Raw genomic sequence first — 18,586 nt, forward strand, 5'->3', positions numbered from 1 at the left:
AGAACTTTCCTATAACCATGTAATTACACTCCTAGGTATGTACGCCAGAGATTCAGTTGGAGTAAAAAGAAGGGCCATCTGTAACGTAATGTTTAGAGCAGAGAGAGTCAATTATCACATGGTTTCACTTATATGTGAAGTATAACATATAGCATGGAGGACAAGGGGTGATGGAGAGGAGAAGAAAATGGAGTGAAGTTGGAAGGGGAGGGAAACCATGAGAGAGTATAAACTCTGAAAATGAATCTGAGTGCCTTGAAAGAACGGGGGTGGGATGTTGGGGAAACACGTGGTGGGTAATAGAGAGGGCACGGATAGCATGGAGCACTGGGTATGTTGTTAAAACAATGAATACAGTTACACTGATAAGAAATTGGAAAAAAAATATATGCCAATAAGCTAAGCAACGTAGGTGAAATGGATACATTCCTAGAAAGTTGAAAAATCCCAAAATTGAACCAGGAAGAAATGTACAACCTGAATGGAACATTATCCAGTAACGAGATTAAAGCAGTGATCAAAAACCTCCCAAAAGACAAGACCCGTGACATGAAGGATGCTCTAGCCAATTCTACCAATTTTTAAGGAAAAAACTAACACTTCTTCTCCTGAAGCTCATTCCAATATTGAAGCAAAAGGAAAACTTCCAAACATATTTTCTGAAGCCAGCATTACCCTGAGCCACAAAGCAGGCAAGGACCTCACCAATAAGGACAATTTCAAACCAATATCACTGATGAATATGGATGCTAAGGTTCTCAACACAATTATAGCTCCTAGGAACCTACAGTACATTAAACAGTCATTCCACCAAGACCGAGTAGGATCTATCACTGGGTTGCAAGGCTGATTCAACATTCACAAATCAATCAATGTCATAGAACCAATTAAGAAGTGAAGAGAGAAGAACCACATGGTTCTCTCAATTGATGAAGAAAAAGCTTTTGACAAAATCCAGCATCAGCTCCTGACTAAAACGCTGCAAAGTATAGGAATAGAGGGAATATTTGTCAACTTCATAAAATATTTCTATGAAAAACCCACAGTGAACACCATCCTCAAAGGGTAAAAGCTTTCAAAGGGTATTTTGCTTTGAAATCAGGAACATGACAAGGATGCCCACTCTCACCACTCTTGTTCAACATAGGATGTGAAGTCCTAGCAACAGCAATCAGACAACAAAGAGAAATAAATGGTATCCAATTGGCAACGAAGAAGTCAAACTCTCTCTCCTCACAGATGACATACTTGATATGGAAAACCCAAAAGACTCATACCCCAAACTACCAGAACTCATACAGCAATTCAATAATGTGGCAGGTTACGAAATCAATATACAGAAATCAGTGGCTTTCTTCAACATTATCAATGAAAATCCAGAAAGGGAAATAAGAGAATCAATTTCATTTACTACAACACCCAAACCATAAGATACCTGGGAATAAACCAAACCAAAGAGGGAAAGGATTTGTACTCGAGGAACTAGAGAACACTCATGAAAGTAATGCAAGAAAACCAAAGAGACGGAAAACCATTGCATACTTATATATCAGAAGAATAAACATTGTAAAAAAGTCTATACTGCATAGAGCAATAGATCCATTTAATGCAAATGCAATCAAAATTCCATTGGTATATTTCACAGAACTGGAACAAACACATGCCTAAAATTTGTGTTGAATCAGAAGCGACCCCGTATTGCTAAGAATTGCTCAAAAGAGAAACAAAACTGTGAGCACAACGTGGCCTGATTTCAAGGGTTACTAGGAAGCTGTGATCACCAATATAGCATGGAACTGGCATAAAAACGGAGCCATAGACCAGTGGAATACAGTAGAGAGCTCAGATATAAACCATCAACTCTATGGTCAAATAATTTTCAAGAAAGCAAGAAAAAAACATACATTGGGAAAAAAGGCAGTCTCTTCAATAAATGGTGCAGGGAAAACTGGGCAGCCATATGTAGAAGAATGAAACTCGACCATCCTCTTACACCATACACAAAGATAAACTCATATGGATAAATGACCTCAACGTGAGACAGGAATTCTAGAGGAATCCCAGAGGAGAACCTAGACAGTAATCTCTTTGATATCAGACACAGCGACTTCTTTCAAGATATGTCTCCAAAGGCAAAGGAAACAAAAGCCAAAATAAACTTCGGGAACTTCATCAAAATCAGATATTTGCCAATTACAGTACAGACAAAAGGTTGATATCCAGGATCTATGAAGATCTCCTCAAACTCAACACACACAAAACAGATAGTCATGTCTAAAAAAGGGCAGAAGATATGAACAGACACTTCTCCAATGAAGAGATACAAATGGCTATCAGACACCTGAAAAAATGTTCATCATCACTAGGCATCAGGGAGATTCAAAGGAAAACCACATTAAGATGTCACCTTACACCATTAAGAATGGCTTAAATTAGCAAGACGGGAAATATCATGTGTTGGAGTGGATGTGGAGAAAGGGGAATCCTCTTACACTGTTGGTGGGAATGCAAGTAGGTCCAGCCTCTTTGGAGAACAGTGTGAAGATTCCTCAAGAAATTACAAATCGAAATTCCCGATAACCCTGAAATTACACTCCTAGTTATTTACCCGAAAGAGTGAATAGAAGGGCCATCTGTAACCCAATGTTTATAGCAGCAATAGCCACGGTTGCCAAACTGTGGAAAGAACCAAGATGCCCTTCAACGCAAGAATGGATAAGTAAGATGTGGTCCATATACACTATGGAGTATTATGCCTCTATTCAGACAGGATGAATACCCAACATTGGTAGCAACATGGACGGGACTGGAAGAGATTCTGCTGAGTGAAATAAATCAAGCAGAGTCCATTATTATATGTTTTCACTTATGTGTGGAGTGTAACAAATAGCATGGAGGACAAGGGGAGATGGAGAGGAGAATGGAGTGGAGGGAAATTGGGAGGGGAAGGAAAACATTAGAAACTATGGACTCTGAAAAAAAATCTGAGGTCTTTGTAAGAGCGGCAGTGGGAGGTTGGGGACACTCGTGGTGAATAATAGAGAGGGCAGGAATAGCATGGAAGACTGGGCATGGTGCTAATACAACGAATATGGTTACACTGAAATTAAATTGGGAACAAAAAACCAATATATATCACTATGCTAAGCAACCTAGGTTAAATGGATGTATTCCTAGAAAACTGTAAAATCACAAAATGGAACCACTAAGAAATGTACAACCTGAATGGACCGTTATCCAGTAACGAGATTAAAGCAGTAATCAAAAACCGCCCCAAAGACAAGACCCCACGACCTGTAGGATGCCCTCGCGAATTCTACCAAATATTAAGAACAGAAATAACACCTCTTCTCCTAAAGCTCTTTCCAAAATTTGTAGCAGAAGGAAAACGTCCAACACTTTTTATGAAGCCAGTATTACCCTGATCCACAAACCAGGTAAAGACTTCACCAAAAAGGCAATTTCAAACCAATATCACTGATGAATATGGATGCTAAGATTCTCAACATTATTAAAAAGTCTAAGCACCATGACCGAGTAGGATCTATTCCTCGGTTAAAAGGTTGGTTCGACATTCACAAATCAATCAATGACACAGAACAAATTAAGAAGTGAAGAGAGAAGAACCACATGGCCCTCTCAATTGGTGAAGAAAGAGCATCTGACAAAATCCAGCATTCGTTCCTGACTAAAATCCTGCAAAGTATAGGGATAGAGGGAATATTCATCAACTTAAAAAATGTTTCTATGAAAAGCCCACAGTGAATATCATCCTCAACATGTAAAAACTGACAGCCTTCGCCTTGAAATCAGTAACATGACAAGGATCCGCACTCTCACCACTCTTTTTTTTAATATTTTATTTATTTATTTGTCAGAGAGAGAGAGAGAGCACAGGCAGAGTGGCAGGCAGAGTCAGAGGGAGATGCAGGCTCCCTGTGGAGCAAGGAGCCCGATGTGGGACTTGATCCCAGGATGCTGGAATTATGACCTGAGACGAAGGCAGCTGCTTAACCAACTGAGCCACCCAGGCATCACTCTCACCACTCTTGTTCAACATAGGATGTGAAGTCCTAGCAACAGCAATCAGACAACAAAGAGAAATAGAGCATATCCAAATTGGCAACGAAGAAGTCAAACTCTCTCTCCTCACAGGTGACATACTTGATATGGAAAACGCAAAAGACTCTGCCCCCAAACTATCAGAACTCATACAGCAATTCAATAATTTGGAAGGATACAAAATCACGATACAGAAATCAGTGGCTTTCTTCTACATTATCAATGAAAATCCAGAAAGGGAAATTAGAGAATCAATTTCATTTACTACAACACCCAAACCATAAGATACCTGGGAATAAACCAAACCAAAGAGATAAAGGATTTGTACTTGAGGAACTAGAGAACACTCATGAAATAAATGCAAGAAAACCAAAAAGATTGAAAACCTTTGTATTCTCATGGATCAGAAGAATAAGCATTTAAAAAATATCTATACTGCCTAGAGCAATTGATCCATTTAATGCCATTCCAATCAAATTTCCACCGGTAACTTTCAAAGAGCTGGAACACACACGCCTATAATTTGTGTGGGATCAGAAGTGACCCCGTATTGCTAAAAATTGCTGAAAAGAGAAACAAAACTGGGAGCTACACGATGCCTGATTTCAAGGGTTACTATGAAGCTCTGTTCACCAAGACAGCATGGGACTGGCATAAAAACAGACCCATAAATCATTCCCTGCATATTTTCAGACCATAATGCTCTGAACCTAGAATTCAACCACAAGAGGAAGTTTGGAAAGAATCCAAATACATGGAGACTAAACAGCATCTGTTTAAAGAATTAATGGATCAAACAGGAAATTAAAGAAGAATTGAAAAAAAATCACGGAAACAAATGATAATGAAAATACAATGGTTCAAAATCTATGGGACACAAAGAAGACAGCCCTCAGAGGAAATTATATAGTGGTACAAGCCTTTCTCAAGAAACAAGAAAGGTCTCAGGTACACAACCTAATCCTACACCTAAAGGAGCTGGAGAAAGAACAAAATATAGACCCTAAACCCAGCAGGAGAAGAGAAATCATAAAGATCAGAGCAGAAATCAATGAAATAGAAACAAACAAGCATACAAACAAACAAACAAACAAAAAAACACAATAGAACAAATCAACGAAACTAGAAGCTGGTTCTTTGAAAGAATTAATAAAATTGATAAGCCCCTGGCCAGACTTAAAAAGAAGAAAAGAGAAAGGACCCAAATAAATATAATCCTGAATGAAAGAGGAGAGATCACAACCAACACCAAAGAAATACAATAATTATAAAAACATACTATGAGAAACTCTATGCCAACAAATTTGACAATCTGGAAGAAATAGATGCATTCCTAGAAAAATATAAACTACCACAACTGAACCATGAAGAAATAGAAAGCCTGAACAGACCCATAACCAGTAAGGAGTTTGAAACAGTCATTAAAAATCTCCAAAAAACATTTTGAGGAACCTCCATGCTGTTTTCAAGAGTGGCTGCACCAGCTTGCATTCCCACCAACAGTGTAGGAGGGTTCCCCTTTCTCCGCATCCTCGCCAGCATCTGTCATTTCCTGACTTGTTGATTTTAGCCATTCTGACTGGTGTGAGGTGATATCTCATTGTGGTTTTGATTTGTATTTCCCTGATGCCGAGTGATATGGAGCACTTTTTCATGTGTCTGTTGGCCATCTGGATGTCTTCTTTGCAGCAATGTCCACAATAGCCAAACTATGGAAAGAACCTAGATGTCCATCAACAGATGAATGGATCAAGAAGATGTGGTATATATACACAATGGAATACTATGCAGCCATCAAAAGAAATGAAATCTTGCCATTTGCAACAACATGGATGGAACTAGAGCGTATCATGCTTAGCGAAATAAGTCAAGCAGAGAAAGACAACTATCATATGATCTCCCTGATATGAGGAAGTTGTGATGCAACATGGAGGCTTAAGTGGGTAGGAGAAGAATAAATGAAACAAGATGGGATTGGGAGGGAGACAAACCATAAGTGACTCTTAATCGCACAAAACAAACTGAGGGTTGCTGGGGGGAGGGGGTTTGGGAGAAGGGGATGGGATTATGGACATTGGGGAGGGCATGTGCTTTGGTGAGTGCTGTGAAGTGTGTAAACTTGGTGATTCACAGACGTGTACCCCTGGGGATAAAAATATATGTTTATATAAAATAAAAAATTAAAAAAAAAAATCTCCAAAAAACAAAAGTCCAAGGCAGATGGCCTCCGGGGAATTCTACCAAACATTTAAAGAACTAATTCCTATTCTCCTGAAACTGTTCCAAAAAATAGAAATGGAAGGAAAACTTCCAAACTCATTTTATGAGGCCAGCATCACCTTGATCCCAATACCAGAAAAGGATCCAATCAAAAAAGAGAGGTATAAACCAATTTCCTTGATGAACACAGATGTGAAAATTCTCAACAAAATACTAGCCAATAGGATTCAACAGTACATTAAAAGGATTACTCACCATGACCAAGTGGTATTTATTCCATGGCTGCAGTGTTGGTTCAACATCCACAAATCAGTGTGATACAACACATCAATAAAAGAAAAAACAAGAACAATATGATACTCTCAATAGATGCTAAAAAGCATTTGACAAAGTACAGCATCCCTTCCTGATAAAAACTTTTCAAAGTGTAGGGATAGAGGGCACATACCTCAATATCATCAAAGCCATTTATGAAAAACCCAACAGAAATATCATTCTCAATGGAGAAAAACTGAAAACTTTTCCGCTAAAGTTAGGAACACGGCAGGGATGTCCATTATCACCACTGCTATTCAACATAGTACTAGAAGTCCTACCCTCATTAATCAGACAACAAAAGGAAATTAAATGCATCCAAATTGGCAAAGAAGAAGTCAAACTATCACTCTTCACAGATGATATGATACTATATGTGGAAAACCCAAAAGACTCCACTGCAAAACTGCTAGAACTTGTACAGGAATTCAGTAAAGTGTCAGGATATAAAATCAATGCACAGAAATCAGTTGCATTTCTCTACACCAACAACAAGACAGAAGAAAGAGAAATTAAGGAGTCAATCCCATTTACAATTGCACCCAAAACCATAAGATACCTAGGAATAAACCTAACCAAAGAGGCACAGAATCTATACTCAGAAAACTATAAAGTACTCATGAAAGAAATTGAGGAAGACACAAAGAAATGGAAAAACGTTCCATGCTCCTGGATTCGAAGAATAAATATTGTGAAAATGTCTATGCTACCTAAAGCAATCTACACATTTAATGCAATTCCTATCAAAATACCATCCATCTTTTTCAAATAAATGGAAAAAATAATTCTAAAATTTATATGGAACCAGAAAAGACCTGGAAGAGCCAAAGGGATATTGAAAAAGAAAGCCAAAGTTGGTGGCATCACAATTCCGAACTTCAAGCTCTATTACAAAGCTGTCATCATCAAGACAGCATGGTACTGGCACAAAAACAGACACACAGATCAATGGAACAGAATAGAAAGCCCAGAAATAGACCCTCAACTCTATGGTCAACTAATCTTCGACAAAGCAGGAAAGAAATTCCAATGGAAAAAAGACAGCCTCTTCAATAAATGGTGTTGGGAAAATTGGACAGCCACATGCAGAAAAATGAAATTGGACCATTTCCTTACACCACACACAAAAATAGACTCAAAATGGATGAAGGACCTCAATGTGAGAAAGGAATACTTCAAAATTGTTGAGGAGAACACAGGCAGTAACCTCTTCGACCTCAGCCGCAGCAACATCTTCCTAGGAACATCGCCAAAGACAAGGGAAGCAAGGGCAAAAATGAACTATTGGGATTTTATCAAGATCAAAATCTTTTGCACATCAAAGGAAACAGTTAACAAAACCAAAAGACAGCTGACAGAATGGGAGAAGATATTTGCAAACTACATTATCAGATAAAGATCTAGTGTCCAAAATCTATAAAGAACTTAGCAAACTCCACACCCAAAGAACAAATAATCCAATCAAGAAATGGGCAGAGGACATGAACAGATATTTCTGTAAAGAAGACATCGAGATGGCCAACAGACACATGGAAAAGTGCTCCATATCACTTGGCATCAGCGAAATACAAATCAAAACCACAATGGGATATTACCTCACACCAGTCAGAATGGCTAAAATTAACAAGTCAGGAAATGACAGATGCTGGCGAGGATGCGGAGAAAGGGGAACCCTCCTACACTGTTGGTGGGAATGCAAGCTGGTGCAGCCACTCTGGAAAACAGCATGGAGGTTTCTCAAAATGTTGAAAATAGAACTGTTGAAAATGACTCAGCAATTGCACTACTGGGTATTTACCTTAGAGACATAAATGTAGTGATCTGAAGGGGCACGTGCAACCGAATGTTTATAGCAGCAATGTCCACAATAGCCAAACTGTGGAAAGAACCTAGATGTTTATAAACAGATGAATGGATAAAGAAGATGTGGTATATATACACAATGGAATACTATGCAGCCATCAAAAGAAATGAAATCTTGCCATTTGCAACAACTTGGATGGAGCTAGAGTGTATCATGCTTAGCGAAATAAGTCTAGTGGAGAAAGACAAATATCAAATGATCTCCCTTGGGGCGCCTGGGTGGCTCAGTGTGTTAAGCCTCTGCCTTCGGCTCAGGTCATGATCTCAGGGTCCTGGGATCGAGTCCCGCATCGGGCTCTCTGCTCAGCAGGGAGCCTGCTTTTTCCTCTCTCTCTCTGCCTACTTGTAATCTCTCTCTGTCAAATAAATAAATAAAATCTTAAAAAAAAGAATGATCTCCCTGATATGAGGAAGTGGTGATGCAACATGGGGGCTTAAGTAGGTAGGAGAAGAATAAATGAAAAAAAGATTGGATTGGGAGGGAGAAAAACCATAAGTGACTCTTAATCTCACAAAAGAAACTGAGGGTTGCTGGGGGGAGGGTGTTGGCAGAAGGGGGATGGTGTTATGGACATTGGGGAAGGTATGAGCTTTGGTGAGTGCTGTGAAGTGGGTAAACCTGGCGATTCACAGACCTGTACCCCTGGGGATAAAAATATATTATATGTTTATAAAAATATAAAATAAAAAATTAAAAATTAAAGAATAAAAAAAGACCCATAGAACAGTGGAACACAGTTGACTGCTCAGATATGGACCATCAACTCTATGGTCAAATAATCTTCAAGAAAGCAGGAAAAATATACAGTGGAAAAAAGACAGTCTTTTAATTAACTCGTGCAGGGAAACCTAGGCAGCTCTATGGAGATGAATGAAAATCGACCATCCTCTTACACCATACACAAAGATAAACTTATAATGGATAAAAGACCTCAATGTGCAACAGGAATCCATCAGAATCCTAGAGGAGAACATAGGCAGTAACTCTTTGATATCAGCCACAGCGACTTCTTTCAAGATATGCCTCTAAATCAAAGGAAACAAAAGTCAAACTAAACTTCAGGGACTTCATCAAAATCAAAAGCTTCTGCACTGCATAGGAAACAGTCAAGAATGCGAACAGCCAACCCATGGAATGTGATAAGATATTTGGAAATGACAATACAGAGGAAAGGTTGATATCCAGGATCTATGAAGAACTACTCAAACTCAACACACACAGAACAGATAATCATATCAACAAATGGGCAAAAGTTATGAACAGACACTTCTTCAATGAAGACATACAAATGGCTATCAGACACCTGAAGAAATATTCATCATCACTAGGCATCAGGGAGATTCAAATGAAAACCAAATTAAGATGTCACCTTATACCCGTTAGGATGGCGTAAATTAGCAAGACAGGTGGTCCATATACACTATGGAGGTTATGCCTCCATTCAGAAAGGATGAATACCCAACTTTGGTAGCAACATGGATGGGACTGGAAGAGATTATGCTGAGTGAAATAAATCAAGCAAGAGAGTCAATTATCATATGGTTTCACTTATGTGTGGAGTATAACAAATAGCAAGGAGGACAAGGGGAGATGGAGAGGAGAAGGGAGTTTGGGACATTGGAAGGAGAGGGGAACCATGAGAGCCTATGGACTATGAAAAAGAATCTGAGGGATTTGAAAGAGCGGGGGTGGGATGTTTGGGAAACACGTGGTGAGTAATAGAGAGGCTCAGATTGCATGAAGCACTTGGTGTGGTGCTAAAATAATAAATACGGTTACACTGAAAAGAAATTGTAAAAATAAACAATTATATGTCAATAAGCTAAGCAACCTAGGTGAAATGGATGCATTCCTAGAAAACTGTTAAATACCAAAATTGAACCAGGAAGAAATGTACAACCTGAGTAGACTGTTATCCAGTAACGAGATTAAAGCAGTGATCATAAACTTCCCAAAAGACAAGCCCCTCAGACCTGAAGGATGCCCTAGAGAATTCTACCAAACATTAAGAAAAGAACTAACACTCTTCTCCTGAAGCTCTTTCCAAAGTTTGAAGCACAAGGAATACTTCCAGATACTTTTTATGTAGCCAGCATTACCCTGATCCATAATCCAGGCAAGGACCCCACCAATTTGGAGAATTCCAAACCAATATCACTGATGAATATTGATGCTAAGATTCTCAACAGGATTCTAGCTCATAGGAACCTAAAGTACATTAAAAAGTTTATCCACCATGACCGAGTACAATCTATCCCTGGGTAGTAAGGTTGGTTCAATATTCACAAATCAATCAATGTCATAGAAAAAATTAAGAAGTGAAGAGAGAAGAACCATATGGTCCTTTGATGAAGAAAAAGCATTTGACAAAATTCAACATCCGTTTCTGACTAAAACGCTCAAAGTATTGAGATTGAGGGAATATTCGCCAACATCATAAGAAGTTTCTATGAAAAGCCCACAGTTAATATCATCCTCAATGGGTAAAAGCTGGCAACCTTACCTTTGAAATTAGGAACATGACAAGGATGCCCACTCTCACCACTCTTGTTCAACATAGGATGTTAAGTCCTAGCAACAGCAATCAGACAACAAAGAGAAATAAAAGGTATCCAAATTGGTAACGAAAAGTCAAACTCTCCCTCCTAACATATGACATACTTTATATGAAAAATCCCAAAAGACTCTGCCCCCAAACTACCAGAACTCATACAGCAATTCAATAATGTGGCAGGATACAAAATCATGGTACAGAAATCAGTGGCTTTCTTCTACATTATCAATAAAAATACAGAAAGGGAAATTAGAGAATCAATTTCATTTACTCTAGCACCCACACCGTAAGATACCTGGGAATGAACCAAACCAAAGAGGTAAAGGATGTGTACTCGAGGAAATTCAGAACACTCATGAAAGAAATTGAAGACAACAATAAACACAGAAAACCATTGCATTCTCATGGATCAGAAGAATAAACAGTGTTAAAATGTCTATAGTGCCTAGAGCAATCAATCCACTTAATGCCATTCCAGTAAAAATTCCACCGGTATCTTTCAAACAGCTGGAGCAAAACCAAGCCTAAAATTTGCGTGGAATCAGAAGCGACCCCGTATTGCTAAGAATTGCTGAAAAGAAAAAAAAAAAAAAAACCTGGGAGCGCCACGTTGCCTGATTTCAAGGGTTACTATGAAGCTGTGATCACCAAGACCGCATAGGACTGGCATAAAAACAGACCCACAGACCAGTGGAACACAGTAGAGAGCTCAGATATGGACCAACAACTCTATGGCCAAATAATCTTCAAGAAAGCAAGAAAAAATATACAGTGGAAAAAAAGCAGTCTTTTAAATAAATGGTGCAGGGAAACCGGGGCAGCTCTATGTAGAAAATAAAACTCAACCATGCTCTTACACCATACACAAAGATAAACACATAATGGATAAAAGACCTCAACGTGAGACACAAATCCATCAGAATGCTAGAGGAGAACATAGGCAGTAACTCTTCGATATCAGCCACAGCGACTTCTTTCAAGATATGCCTCCAAACCAAAGGAAACAAAAGCCAAACTAAAATTCTGGGACTTCATCAAAATCAAAAGCTTCTGCACTGCATAGGAAACAGTCAATAAAGTGAACAGCCAACCCATGGAATGTGATAAGATATTTGCAAATGACAGTACAGATGAAAGGTTGATAACCGGGATCTATGAAGAACTCCTCAAACTCAACACACCCAAAACAGATAATCATAAATATATGGGCAAAATATATGAAGAGACATTTCTCCAATAAAGACATACAAATTGCTATCAGATTCATGAAAAAATGCTCATCATCACTAGCCATCAGGGAGATGCAAAATAAAACCACCTTGAGATAGCACCTGACACCATTAGAACAGCGAAAATTAACAAGAAAGGAATCATCATATGTTGGATAGGATGTGGAGAAAGGGGAACCCTCTTTCACTTGGTGGGAATCCAAGTCAGTGCAGACAGTCTGGAGAACAGTGTGGAGATTACTCCAGAAATTAAAAATAGAATTTCCCTAGGAACCTGCAATTGCAGTCCTGGGTATTTACCCCAAAGATACAGATGGAGTGAAAGAAGGGCCATCTGTACCCCAATGTTTATAGCACCAATGGCCATGGTCGCCAAACTGTGGATAGTACCAAGATGCCCTTAACGAATGAATGGATAAGGAAGATTGGTCCATATACACTATGGATTATTATGTCTCCATCAGAAAGGATGAATACCCAGCTTTGGTAGCAACATGGACGGGACTGCAGTGATTCTGCTGGGTGAAATAATTCAAGCACGGAGAGTCAATAATCACATGGTTTCACTTATGTGTGGAGCTTAATATATAGCATGGAGGACAAGAGGAGATGGAGAGGAGAAGGGAGTGGAGGGAAATTGGAAGGGGAGGTGAACCAGAGAGACTATGGACTCTGAAAAATAATCAGACAGCTCTGAAAGAGCAGGGTGTGGGAGCTTGGGGGAAGCAATTGGTGTGTATAAGAAAGAGGGCAGGGATTGCATGGAGCACTGGGTGTGGTGGAAAAACAATGAACACTGTTATACTGAAAAGAAATAAAAAATAAAATAAAACAGTTGTATGCATGCCAATAAGGTAAGCAAACTAGTTCAAATGGCTCCCTTCTTAGTAAACTAAAAAATCCCAAATTGAACCAGGAAGCAATGTACAACCTGAATAGACCATTATCCGGTAACAAGGTTGAAGCAGGGATCAAATACCACCCAAAAGTCAAGAGCCCAGGAACTGACGTCTTCCCTGGGCATTTCTACCAAACATTCAGAGAAGAAATAACACCTATTCACTTGAACATATTTCCAAAAATGGAAGCATAAGAAAACTTCCCGACTCTTTCTATGGAGCCAACGTTACCCTGATCCTTAAACCAGGCAAATACCTCACCAAAAAAGAGAATTTCAGACCAATATCACTGATGAATATGGATACTATGATTCTCAACAATATCCTGGATCCTAGGATCCAACAGTACATTCAAAAGAGGATCCACCAAGACCAGGTGGGATCTATCCCTGGGTTGCAAGGATGGTTCAACATTTGCAAATCAATCAATGTTATAAACAAATTAATAAGCGAAGACAGAAGAATCACATGGTCCTATCAATTGGTGAAGAAAACACATTTGACAAAATCCAGCTTCCGTTCCTGATTAAAACACTTCAAAGTAGGGATAGAGGGAACTTTTGTAAACTCCCTAAAGTGTATCTTTGAAAATCCCACAGTGAATATCATCCTCATGGGTAAAAGCTGAGAGCCTTCTCTTAGGGATCAGCATCATGACAGGGAAGCACACTCTACTCTTGTTCAACATAGTATTTGAAGTCCTAGCAAAAGCAATCAGACTACAAAGAGAAAGAAAAGGTATCCAAATTGACAATAAAGAAGTCAAACTGTCTCTCTTCACAGATGACATACTTTATATGAAAAGCCGAAAAGACTCCACCCCCATTTTACTAAAACTTATACAGCATTTCAATAATGTGGAAGGCACAAATCCTTGTACAGAAATTAGTGGATTTCTTATTTATTAACAATGAAAAAACAGACAGGGAAATATAGAATAATTTCCAATTACCTCAGCTCAAAAAGATAAGATACCTGGGAATAAACCAAACCAAAGAGGTAAACGATATGTACTCAGGGAACTACAGAACACTCATAAAAGAAATGGAAGAAAACCAAAAAGACGGAAGACCATTTCATGCTCATGAATTGGAAGAATAAACAGTGTTAAAATGTCTATGCTACCTATGGTAATCTACTGTTTTAATGCCATTCTGAACAAATTCCACTGGTATCTTTCAAAAAGATGGAGCAGACACAATCCTAAAATTGGTGTGGAATCTGAAGAGACCCTGTATTGCTAATTAAATGCCGAAAAGAAAAACAAAACTGGGAGCATCATGTTGCCTGGTTTCAAGGGTTACTACAAAGCTGTGATCACCAAGACAGCATGGCACTGGCATAAAAAGAGACACTTAGGCCAGTGGAACAGAGTAGAGAGCTCAGATATGGACCATCGACTCTATAGTACAATAATTTTCAACAAAGCAGGAAAACATATACAGAGGAAAAAAGACAGTCTCTTCAATAAATGGTGCTGTTAAAAATGGGACATCTATGTATAGATGAGTGAAACTCGACCATTCTCTGACACCATACACAAAGAAAAACTCGAAATGGATAAAAGACGTCACCGTGCGGTAGGAATCCATCAGAATCTTGGAGGAGAATGTAGGAGTAACCTCTTCAACATTACCCATAGCAACATCTTTCGAGATATGTCTCCAAAGGCAAAGAATACAAAAGTGAGTATAAACTTTTGGGACTTAATCCAGATCCAAAGCTTCTACACAGCAAAAGAAACGGTCAACAAAACAAAGAGCCAACCAACAGAATTCGAGTAGATATTTGCAAATGACAGGACAGAGAAAAGGTGGATATCTAGGATCTAGAAAGAACTCTTCAAACTCAACACACACAAAAGAGATAATTATATTTTAAAAATGGGCAGAATATATGAAGAGACACTTCTCCAATGAAGACATACAAATGGCGTCAGACACATGAAAAAATGCTCATCATCACTAGCCATCAAGGAGATGCAAATTAAAAGAACCTTGAGATAGAAACTGACACCAGTTAGAACAACCAAAATCCGCAAGACAGGAAACAACATGTGTTGGAGAGGATGTGGAGAAAGGGGAACCCTGTTACACTGTTGGGGGGAATGCAAGTCGGTGCAGACAGTCTGGAGAACAGTGTGGAGATTACTCCAGAAATTAAAAATAGAGCTTCCCTAGGAACCTGCAATTGCACTCCTGGGTATTTACCCCAAAGATACAGATGGAGTGAAAGAAGGGCCATCTGTATCCCAATGTTTATAGCACCAATGGCCATGGTCGCCAAACTGTGGATAGTACCAAGATGCCCTTAATGGATGAATGGATAAGGAAGATGTGGCCCATATACACTATGGAGTATTATGTCTCCATCAGAAAGGATGAATACCCAACTTTGGTAGCAACATGCACAGGACTGGAAGAGATTCTGCTGAGTGAAATAATTCAAGCAGAGAGAGTCAGTTATCATATGGTTTCACTTATGTGTGGAACATAACAAATAGCATGGAGGACAAGGGGAGATGGAAAGGAGAAGGGAGTGGAGGGAAATTGGAAGAGGAAGTGAAGCAAGAGAGACTATGGACTCTCTAAAGGAATCTCAGGGCTTTGACGGTGTGGGAGTGGGAGGTTGGGGAACCAAGTCATGAGTATTAGAGAGGGCACGAATTTCGTGGAGCACTGGGTGTGCTGCTAAAACAATGAATAGAATTACACTGAAAATAAATTTTTAAAAAATGAACAGTTGTATGTCAATAAGCTAAGCAAACTAGGTGAAATGGATTCATTCCTAGAAAATTATAAAAGACCAAGACTGATCCGTGAAGAAATTCACAACATGAATAGACCATTACCAGTAACGAGATGGAAGCAGTGATCAAAAACTTCCCAAAAAACACGAGCCCAAGCCCTTATGTACTCCCTGGGGACTTCTCCTGTACTTTAAGATAAGAAATAACACCTCTTCTCCTGAAGCTCTTTCCAAAAATTGAAAAAGAAGTAAAATGCCCAGGCCTTCTTTATGAAGCCAGCATTACCCTGATCTCCAGACCAGGCGAAGAGCTAACCAAAAGAAGAAAATCAGACCAATATCACTAATGAGTACTGATGTGAATATTCTAAAACAGATCCTAGCTCATAGGTTTCAAAGTACATTAAAAAGATGATACACCGTGACCGGGTATGATCTCTCTCTGGGTTGCAAGGATGGTTCAACATTCTCAAATCAATCAATGTCATAGAACAAATGAAGAAGTGAAGAGTGAAGAATCACATGGTCCTCTCAATTGATGAAGAAAAGCATTTGACAAAATCCAGCATCCATTCCTGTTTAAATCGCTTCAACATATAGGGATAGAGGGAATATTCTTCAAGTTCATAAAATGTTTCTATGAAAAACCGACAGTGAATATCATCCTCAATGGATAAAATCTGACAGCCATTGCTTTGGAATCAGGAACATGACAAGGATGCCCACTCTCACAACTCGTGTTCAACATAGTATTTGTAGTCCTAGCAACAGCAATCAAACAACAAAGAGAAATAAAATGTATCCTAAATGGCAATCAAGAAGTCAAACTCTTTCTCTTCACAGATGACAGATTTTATATGGAAAACCCAAAAGACTCCGCCCCCAAACTACCAGAACACATACAACAATTCAATAATGTGGCAGGATACAAAATCATGGTACAGAAATCAGTGGCTTTATTCTACATTATCAATGAAAATAAAACTAAGGGCATCACGTTACCTGATTTCAAGCTTTATTACAAAGCTGTGGTCAACAAGACAGTATGGTACTGGCATAAAAACAGACACATTAACCAGTGGAACAGAGTAGAGAGCCCATATCAGAGTTGAGATATGGACCCTCAACTCCATGTTCAATTAATATTCAACAAAACAGGAAAAAATATACAGTGGAAAAAAGACAGTCTCTTCAATAAATGGTGCTGGGAAAACTGTACAGCTATATGTAGAAGAATGAAACTCGACAATTCTCTTACACCGTACACAAAGATAAGCTCAAAATAAATAAAAGACCTCAACATGAGACAGGAAGCCATTAGAATCCTAGAAGAGAACATAGGCAGTAATCTCTTCGATATCAGCCACAGCAACTTCTTTCAAGATATGCCTCCAAAGGCAAAGTAAACAAAAGCGAGAATTGTGACTTTATCACAATCAAAAGCTTCTGCACAGCAAGGAAACCATCAAAAAAACAAACAAAACAAACAAACAAACAAACAAAAACAAAGAGGCGAGTGGAGCCCTGGACTTCCACTTGTGTGTGAGGCAAGCGGAGCCAGAGTCGAGACCAGAGGCCGAACTCGGGATCTGACAAGATGGCCGGGCTGCCCCGCAGGATTATAAAGGAAACCCAGCGTTTGCTGGCAGAACCAGTTCCTGGCATTAAAGCAGAACCAGATGAGAACAACGCCCGTTATTTTCATGTGGTCATTGCTGGCCCTCAGGATTCCCTCTTTGAGGGAGGGACTTTTAAGCTTGAACTATTCCTACCAGAAGAATACCCAATGGCAGCCCCTAAAGTATGTTTCATGACCAAAATTTATCATCCTAATGTAGACAAGTTGGGAATAATATGTTTAGATATTTTGAAAGATAAGTGGTCCCCAGCACAGCACATCCACACAGTTCTGCTATCGATCCAGGCTTTGTTAAGTGCTCCCAATCCGGATGATCCGTTAGCAAATGATGTAGCAGAGCAATGGAAGACCAACGAGGCCCAAGCCATAGAAACAGCTAGAGCATGGACTAGGCTATATGCCATGAATAATATTTAAAATCGATCTGATCATCAAGTGTGCATCACTTATCCTGTTCTGCCAAGACTTCTTCCTTTTTTGTTTGCATTTAATGGACACAGTCTTAGAAACATTACAGAATAAAAGCCCAGACATCTTCAGTCCTTTGGTGATTAAATGCACATTAGCAAATCTATGCCTTATCCTGATTCACTGTTGTAAAGCATAAGCAGAGGCTAGAAGTACCATCTGGATTATTGTGAAACGTTTAAAAGCAGTGGCCCTTCTCTGCTTTTATTTATTTCCCCATCATGGTTAAGCACTGTGAATGAAGGTAGTTGTCAGGGTTAGCTGCAGGGGTTTGGGTGTTTTTATTACTTTTTTGAGGGGGAGAGGTAGTTTTATTTTAATTTTATGGGCTCCTTTCCCCCTTTTTATGGTGATCTAATTTCATTGGTTAAAAGCAGCTAACCAGTTCTTTAGAATATGCTCTCTAGCCAAGTCTAACTTTATTTAGACATTGTAAATGGACAAGCTTGATTGAACCAAAATGGGAACATTAAACAAACATCACAGCCCTCACTAATAACATTGTGACTTTGCTGTCAAGTGTAGAATCCTTCCTCTAAGAAAAAGCTTGTGACCTTTTTGTATGGCTTGTCTGGAAACTTCTGTAAA

The 18,586-nt window shown here is 39.0% G+C and overlaps 1 pseudogene across 1 annotated transcript; it reads left to right on the forward strand.

Annotated features, from left to right (window-relative positions):
* Nucleotides 1-17,426: 17,426 nt before the first annotated feature.
* LOC309858014 (ubiquitin-conjugating enzyme E2 N pseudogene) lies at nt 17,427-18,090 on the forward strand (annotated as a pseudogene). The gene has a single exon. The product of its transcript is annotated as a ubiquitin-conjugating enzyme E2 N pseudogene (transcript).
* The last annotated feature ends 496 nt before the right edge of the window (nt 18,091-18,586 follow it).

Source organism: Mustela nivalis (genome assembly GCF_964662115.1).
Source record: "Mustela nivalis genome assembly, contig: HAP1_SCAFFOLD_1720, whole genome shotgun sequence".
Lineage (NCBI taxonomy): Eukaryota > Metazoa > Chordata > Mammalia > Carnivora > Mustelidae > Mustela > Mustela nivalis.